The sequence below is a fragment of the Alligator sinensis genome, unplaced genomic scaffold (genome assembly GCF_000455745.1).
Source record: "Alligator sinensis unplaced genomic scaffold, ASM45574v1 scaffold538_1, whole genome shotgun sequence".
Classification (NCBI taxonomy): Eukaryota; Metazoa; Chordata; order Crocodylia; family Alligatoridae; genus Alligator; species Alligator sinensis.
Genome location: NW_005842999.1, coordinates 70,887 through 79,855, shown reverse-complemented (window position 1 = coordinate 79,855; position 8,969 = coordinate 70,887). Strand labels below are relative to the sequence as shown.

At 46.5% G+C, this 8,969-nt stretch overlaps 1 protein-coding gene and 1 long non-coding RNA gene across 2 annotated transcripts in view; one reads left to right on the top strand and one right to left on the bottom strand.

Moving 5' to 3' along the window:
* The window catches only part of KPNA1 (karyopherin subunit alpha 1), a 144,822-nt gene that overhangs the window by 124,017 nt on the left and 11,836 nt on the right, over positions 1-8,969 (top strand). The window lies entirely within an intron of this gene.
* On the bottom strand, positions 2,968-7,916 carry LOC102381192. The gene is made up of 2 exons (XR_325267.3): positions 7,777-7,916; positions 2,968-3,217 (listed from the first exon to the last, which is right to left on the bottom strand). It is a non-coding gene; the product is annotated as an uncharacterized LOC102381192 (long non-coding RNA).

Sequence of the window (8,969 nt, the reverse complement as noted above, 5' to 3'; positions counted from 1 at the left end):
CCCCCCCCCCCTCCCCTGGCCCCTACTTACTAGCTCCAAGTCCAGCTGCAGCTCCTTTCAGTCCACCGGGGACTGTCCAAATCATCAAAGCTCTCCAAATCTTCCAAAGATTCAGAGAGCTTTGAATCGATTTGGACCTTTTAATTGGTCCCAATTGGATTCAGATTTGAAGATTCGGCCACTGAATTGGCCGAATCTTCTCCGAATCGAATCATCACCCAAAGCTTCACCCAGCCCTATTGATCACCAGTAGCACATCAACACATCAGCCCAAATCCTACCAATCAAATGCCACTACCAGAGCACTCTAGTATTATGGTGTGTCTAGGCTCCATGCCCCAACACCATCTCTTTTTATTTCACTTACCACTGTGAACCCACCTGCCTAGTCCCATTCCCCATATTTCTCACCCAAGCTCCCAGTCCTCCCCTTTCCTCTTCAGTCACGGGTCCCCTCATTCCTTGTCCCAATCTCTTTCCTGCCCTAGGTCCAGTTCTTGTTCTGTTTGCAGTTGGCTTAGGCAGCTTCCTCCTCCATACTGCAAAGTTAGAGTACTGGAGACCTCAGGACAGCCACTCTGCTTCCAGTTCTGATGCCTGGCCTTAACCCCTCCCATAGCTGCAAGAGCAAGGAGAAAGGCCTGCTCAGTCTTTCAAGGTTTTAGCTCCCAAAGCTTTAACAAGCCTCAACTAAGCATGTATGGATGTACAATTTTTCAAGATCTTCAAATTTCAGAAGGATGGCAACAGGTGTATTTCTGACACTAAGACCATCTTTGTAAGGACTGGGTTGTAGGTAGTCTGGCCTAGTGGTTGGACCCATCACCACATCTGGGGTTAGGAAGGAAGTTTATTCCATGGTCTGATTGGTATGGACAGTGGGGGTTTCTACTTTCCTCTGTAGTAGGGGGTCACAGCCCTCTTCTTTGGGTCCCTTGAGCATATTTTAACCCTTGCAGCAGCACCAGGGCATGTGCCACCATTGTCCCCCTGCTTTATCTGTAACAGGTTAGGGTGCCGTGCCTTGTGGTTGTGACAGGGATGACTATCATTTCAGTAGCAGCTTAGAAAAAGGGTTTGTATAGGATGTTTTGGACAGGGATGATCCTGATTCAGGCATGGGGGTTAGACTACATGACATTTAGAGGTTCCTTCCAGTCCTACATTTCTGATTCTGATTCACCTTTCTGGCTTTCTGAGTCCGAGTCTTGGAGAAGGACTTGCTCTGGAGCACTGCTCCACCTGTCTACCCCCTGCAAAGGTGCAACAGGCAGCAAACAGCAGGACTAGCAGATCCTACAGCTCAGCAAGTGGTTCCAGCACGTAGACCAAGTTACTTTCCTGTGGAAGGATACAGAGGGACTGTCCTGATGCTGCAGGGTCTTCATCAAAAAGGACCCTCAACTAAGCCAGAGGCACTATCACTATTGTAAGTAAAAATACAAAGAAAAGGTATTAAACCTAGAATCTTAAAACTTTAAGCTACAAGCTAGCTGTAAGGAACACACACTACTGTATTTTGGCTTAGAGCCCCATGCTATAAGAAGGCAAGCAAGAGGGCCTTCTGAGTATAGACACAGTATAACCAGCAACATTTTAAAAGAATCCCATCCTAGGCACAGAGGGTTCATTCAAACTGATAGTGAAATCAGCATGGCCAGTACCTCAAAGACTAGATGTAGGTAATGAGATAATAGAATTCACATAGAATGCCGTTTTATTTGAAAAGCAACTACAATATTTTTATAAACCACCTGCTGGCAACCTTTTAAATCCATGGGCTGGAACACCTTGGCTTCTGTCCGACGCAAGCCAGGTGGCTTCTGTGGCGTAGTGGCGGGTGGGGAGAGCACGGAGGAACTTTGCCTGTGCAGGCCAGGGAGCTCAAAGCTCTGCCCATGCCACAGCTGCTACTTGTTGCTCCCCAGCAGGGGCACAGGCACAGCTTCGGGGGGAGCGGGGAAAGTGGTAGAGGGAGCTGCACTGGAGCCAGGTAGCTGCAGTGCATGCCCACACAGCTACTCCTTCTGTGCCACAACTAAGAGGCAGGAAGAGGAAAGGAAAGAAGCAGCAGCAGTGTAGACACAGCTTCCAGTTGTCTGGCCCTGGAGCAGCTCCCCACCACCTGGAGCCCCAGCTGGGGAGGAGTGGAGCTGAGAGAAGTGGCAGCACAGCTCCTAGCTTCCCAGCCTGACCAAAAGCCAATAAAATGCTGGGCATTTTTAAGAAGGGAATAGAAAACAAGACCGAAAACATCCTCATACCATTACATAAATCCATGGTACACCCACATCTTGAATACTGTATGGAGTTGAGGTCTCTGCAACTCAAAAAGGATGTAACAGAATTAGAAAAGGTGCAAAGCAGAGAAACCAAAATGATCAGGGGCATGGAGCAGCTTCCATACAAGGAGAGGCTAAAAAGGTTAGTACTCTTCAGTTTGGAAAGAAAAGGAGGGGCAGAGGATAACATAGAGGTCTATAAAATCATGAAGGGTGTGGACCAAGAGAACAGGGAGCTGTTGCATCCCGAGTCCCAGAATGCTAGAACCAGGGGGCACTCTATGAAAATTAGTAGGAGTCAGGTTTAAAATTAGTAAGAGATTTTTTTATGAAACACAGTTAACTTGTGGAATTCACTGCTACAGGAGCTGATAGAGGCAGATAACATAGCCAAGATCAAAAAGGGACTAGATAAATTCATGGATAATAGATCTATTAATATAGCTGTTGAACAGAATGGTTGAAGATGTTTTATCTGGCATCTCTAAACCAATGATGGTGGATGCAAGGAAGGAAAATGGATACGGGACAGATGACCCTAAATCTATCCAGTTCAATGTTCTCCCTCTAGCATCCACTTCTGCCACTGTCAGAAACTGGATACAGGGCTAGAGGGATCACTGGTCTGAGACAGTATGGAACTTCTTATGTAATCCCTATAATAAACAGTTCAAAACAGGATAGATTAGTAGTAGTATTAAGAAAACCATTTATTTGTTCTCTACAAAACAAAATAACACAGGATTAGAACAACAGACCAGGAGAACATACAAAGATCTTCCCCTTGTGGCTAAAGATGACATGGTCAGCAGTGTTTTCCTTTCACTGGTTTCTTCTAAATTAGGATTTGGCAGATGGACTCTAAGCATACTCATCTCTCAGTGTGCTTTCTTCTCCAAGTTATGGCTTACAAGGCTTTCATGTCTTTTGAGAGCCTAAAATAAAATGACAAGGAAAGAGTTGACATGTCACATAAGAGGCTGTAGCAATGAACTTGGAACTAGGAGTCAACAAGACATTTGATTTTGAGGTGAATAATATTAATGCATTCATACTAAGAAATGGCTCTTTTGAGCCTATGCACAGCTGCTCTTTTGCAACATTTGTCAACTTTAATATGAGATGAGAGGATTAAAATGAAAGCCCCAAAGAAACAGGTGCCTGATTCTTGAAGTTTGTTATTTCCCTGAATCCAAATTAAGCCAAGACAACAATGGCTTCAGCAGACATGTCCCAGTTTCTTTTAGATGGCTATATTCTTCCTTATTTCCCAAAGGCAGCAGTTATTGGAAGCAAACCAAAGATAGATATGAAAATTACAACAGATTCCAGTACAAACTGCTGTGGTCAGGAAGCCCTTAAAAATTACTTCCACTATAATCTCACTTTCCAATGTTTTCACTAATTCATAAACCAGTAAAACCAGGACTGGAGCTGTCTCTGTCCAGCCTCTCCAGAAAGGGAGTTAGCTTTTAGAAGTCAGAAGGAAATCCCTTTCAGTCCTGTTTGTATTCAGAGAAGAGGACACAATAATATATTTTACCAATTATAAACATGTTCTGGGGTATAGGTTGTAGCCGTGTTGGTCTAAGGGAATAGGCAGACAAAGTTCTTTGGGTAAATCTGATATCTTTTATTAGACCACAAGAATAGATTAGTGCAGCATTTCTCAATTGGTGGGCTGTGACCCAAAAGTGGGTTTGCAAGAATATCTGAAAGGGTTGCAAGGAAGTCCTAGAAAAACTGGCAAAAGTGCAGGTTTCCCCTTGCAGGCTGGCAGTGTTGCAACCTGCAAGTGGCTGCTTGGGATGATTGGAGGCAGCAAGCAGATGTGCATCTGCATGTGGCCAGCATACAGAGAGGCCAGATCATGGGAGCAGCCCCAGCTGCTGGACCCAGGTAAGTGTACGAGGAGTGGGGGATGGAAGTCCAGGGGACTGTCTGGAGGACTTTGGGGGGCGGGGGGTGCACGTGTGCACACACTGGTGCTAGGGATGGTGGCCAGGCACAGCACTGCAGCAGGGCAGAGGGAGGAGAAGGTGCCTGACAGCCAGGGTCAGTCCTTTGCAGCAGGGAGCTGCGTGCCTGGGCCAGCAGCATGAGTCCAGTACCCATAGATGAAGGGGCCCACACTCGCTGCTTGGGGGACAGGATGGGGGCAGCACTCACTGCTCACGCTCTGGCCCAAGTGGGCCAGGGGCAGCTGGGGGCCCCTCTCCGGGAGAGCTGGGCAGGGGCAGGGGACTGCAGATCAGAAGTGAGGGGTGCCAGCATGGCCTGGGTGGGCAGGGCTGTGACTTGGGGGTCAGGGGTGCCAGCAATGCCAGGGGGCTGTGGCTTGGGACAAGCCATCGAACTTGGCAACTGGGTCCCGGTACAAAAATGGTTGAGAGCCACTGGGTTAGTGCAGTCCATCTGAATCTGAGCATAATGCCCACTGTGCTCCATTCCCCTCAGCACTGACTTTTTCAAGTCATGGCGAACCATTACATTGACTACATTTCAACTCCCTCTTCACTCCCACAGCTAAGCAGGTACCTTTTTTCTTATTTCCAAAGATTCCTATTTCTTTTATCATCCTTAAATGTGCAAACCTCACCAAATGGCTATGTAGATGAGAGGCTCTTTTGCCTCCTCACTAGGTGCGTCACATATGACTGGTGTGGCCCCGTTTTCCATCTGCACATTAAATTTTTGGAGGGTCCTAGGACTTGACAACAACACCTGGTTCCAGTTGTGAGTGGAGGCCTAATTAGCACATGGATCCTTTTGTGGGGAGATCTCTGTAGTAAACACACATACTGACTAGTGCTGGCCTGTGGGTCACCATGGCTTGAAACGCTGTTGACTCTGTTAGGGCCCAGCCCCAACACATTCTAAATCACAAAACATTTGGCTTTCAACTAATATCTTACATGGCCTGCAATATGTTAAAACATACATAAAATGAGTGCTTATGCTAAAAAGTAGAGCAGTTTACAAAAATAAATAAAACTAAAACAATGATTATAGCATGGGGTTTTTCTGTTAATGTTCTATTTCATGCCTGCGTGGCTTCCTGCATAACCAAGTCTGTACTGCTGTAGTCTGCATATAAGCAAATTATTGTGGCTATATTATTTCAACCCCATTTATTTTCAAGTTGGAATTTTCTGGTCCCCTGTGTTTTGAATTACAGGTTTCCCTGTATTCTGAAATCAAGGTTTCCCTGTATTCTGAACTGAGGAAAGCAAGACTTAATAACAAATTTTGAGACTAGTTTTCTACAAATTTACAAGTTGCACATGTCCGACTGAGCACATACTACAAAGTGTTCAGTGCAGGAGCATAATGTACACTTCAGCATACCTGCACATGCTGAAGCAACTTAGGAAATCTATTCTGGCCACATACAACCTCTTAAATTTTGACCCTCCTACCTTGTGGCCAGGCCCCAAGTAGTATGTTCTGAATGTTGGGGATCATGAGATTTAACACCACAAACTGTCTGAGTGCTAACTTAGTCAAGAATATGTGCATGTGATAGGTTCAGCAAATAGTGGGTGTATTTTTCAGGGACACTACTGTGAATTTACAAGAAACTGTGCTTGCCTGCTCAGAAAGGATGCTTTGGGGCTGTATCTTTTCCTCTCATCAAAAGCTCATTGTTGATTTGATATGATGTTAACATGGCCAAAGTCAAGCCATACAACAATTAACACAGGCTTTGGCCAGGTCTCTGTGTCAAACTCACTGTCCCCAGCAGTAGTGCCCTTACACATGCTGCATTGCTCTGGGTAGACAGTTGCCTAAACCGGAAAGCAATACAGCTGCTGCCAGAGGCAGGCCCATTAGCTTGGAGGTGGGTTTATTAGCACTGTTACTCAGCAGTACCTGTGAACCCATCTTTTGGCAACAGTTCCACGGCTTTTGATTTACAAGACAACGTTCCCAGAACAGAGCAGTATGCTTGAGGGCACAGACCCCAAGGGACAGTGGGTTTGCCACGTAGACATGGCTTTTGCACAACTAACATAATTTAGCTCTAACAGCTAACAATTATGTCAAGGCAGGACTTTACATTTATGGAATGTAGCTCAACTAATATTGCTGTTTGGACCTTAAGCTCCCACATTTATTGACTTCTTGTGCTGTAACTGAGAAAATTGTAGGATCTGATCCTACCAGACGCTAAGAACTAGGCCTGTGCAAAGCGGCTAGTATTCGCTTCAGATTTGGATTTGGCCGATTCGGGGGACAGTGATTTGATTCGGCCGAATCAGCCAGGCCCATCCCCTGCCCTTCTCCCAGCCCGGCAATGGCTGCCCTGCCTACCCCAGCTCCCAGTACTTGGGGAAAAAAAAGCCCCAGCTCAACAGGTGCTGCTGGGTGGGAGGCAATCCCCGCTGCCCCCCCCACTGCATGGGGGCCTCTGTATGAGCCTCTGAATTGTACCTCCCCCCCCCGCCCCCAGGTGCCCTGCACGGGCCAGCTCTGGCCCTTTAAGAAAAAAGACCAACCTAAAGATAGAAACTTTTTTTTGAAGTATGGAGCTGGGGCAGGCGGGGACAGCAATGGGGGGGACTGGGGAAGCGAAGATTCGTAGAGCTTTGAATTGATTTGGACCTTTAAATTGGTCCCCTGATTCGATTCAGAGATTCGGCCGCTGAATTGGGCTGAATCTCCTCCAAAGCTTTGCACAGCCCTACTAAGAACCCTCCAATCTCACTGGGGTTGACTGAGAATGGAGGGTGAAAGGAACTTCACTGGATTATGCTTGGTTTTTTTTTTAACTGTACTACCAGGTTTTTTGTTAATAAAAATCACTTGGGAAAACTCTCCTTCCAAATGTGAGGAAGTGGCACTTCCTAATGGAATTAAAAGGACACAGGCTATCACTATTTCCCCATTATTAAGCTGTTTCTTGGGGGTCAGGCAAAGGTTCTCTTATACCTGAGAACATAGCTATGGTGGTATGGCTGTTGTGGGGCACCCGGTGGTGGCAGCACAGAGCCTCCCCTCCCCACCCTACTCCACCCACCCTACTCCAGGTACTGCAGTCGCACATTCCCGCCCCTACCCTGGAGGCTGGACAGTGCACCCAGCCTCAGATACCAACCCTACCCCACTCCCTCCCTCCCTCCCTCACCATGGCTGCTGCAATGTGCTCCCCTCCCAAACTTACCTGTAGGAGCTTCTCTCCACCTCTGCATGGGGCTGTATTCCTGGCCATGTGCATGTGTGCATCCCACTCCCCCAGCACCTTGCAGGCTGGAACTCTGCCAGCCTGCAAGGGGAAAGCCACAGTTTTTCATGTTTTTCTCCTTTAAACACTATGACTTCTAAATTTCTACTCTGGACTGCACAAAATACTGAGGGCAAGTTCTGAGAAAGTATCAGGCTCATTATTTTATCACTTCCTTGGTATTTCCTATTACATTATATTCCCAAGAGGGATCTGAAGATTGGGTGAGAAGGTTAAGCTCCACTTTGCCAGTCAGCTCTGAATACTCACCTGCTTCCCTTGAATGACCATTGCTAGGCATCCCAGTACTGTCAGGACAACCATTAGGTAGCTGACCTTCACACGTAACTTGCCCCTTGCAGCATCAATCATCTCGAACCTTATGAGATAAAGAGAGACCAAAGACAGAAAAGCAAATACTCACATCACTTCCCATTAAGGAAATAGCATTTGTTGTAGGCTTTTCACCAACGATAATAAACATTTTACCAAGATGGGACAGCACTATTCTCCAAGGAAATGTCTTGCCCAAGATCAGAAGTCCATAGCAAAGCTGGGAAAGGAAGCTAGTTCTCCTGATATTTGATCCTTTGCTCTAATAATCAGATAATGTCTTTACTTGAATCTAAGATGACCCTGAATTTAAGACAACCCCCCAATAATTAGATGTTATACATAAAAAATTATAACAAATTTATAGGGGGTAGGTGTTGTGGGGAGGTCAAGCAGTTTATCCCCTGCTTGGCCTGCCCCCCTGCTGCCTGTCACACATCGTTTTCCCTTATGTAGACATGTCCTAAAAGTCTGCAGGATTAAACACACATTACCCCCCCCCAATTCTGTAATTATATCTGGCTCTTTCTAAAGAAGGGAGAGTGGCTTAGTCATCTAAACCAGGGGTTAGCAATCTATGAGTCAGAAAAAGACTGGATCTGGTCTGTATTTTAATAACCATTCCTGTAACCAGGAATAAACTGTGAAACGCAAACCTTTTGAGAGGAGAGAGGGAGGCAGGGGTTCACCACATTATGCCATCACAAAAAAAAAAGATGATACCCCTTTTCAGTAAGATGGGCTGCTTCCAGCACTGGGCTTGAAAATGTTAATGGAAAATTATTATAAATAGAGATTTTGTATGATCCACCTCCAGTATGACCACCAGCAATTTATGTTGCTAGAAAATCTGAGTAAATAGCGCTGTACAAATGACCTTTCCCACCATCTGCTAGAACAGTGGTGCTCAAGCTTTGGCTCTGCTGGCCAGGTGCCTGGTGCCGGGCCAGTCCCTAGGCCAGATCAAGCCCCACGTACCAGGATCGGGCCCCATGGGGCCTCAGTTGGCCCTTGCAGGCCAGGATCAGACCCTGGGGCCCTGCATTGCCTTCACACATCAGGATTGGGGCCTGACAGTCTGTACTGCCCCTGCCTGGCCTGGTGAGCTACCACTCTGGCTCCCAGGGCAA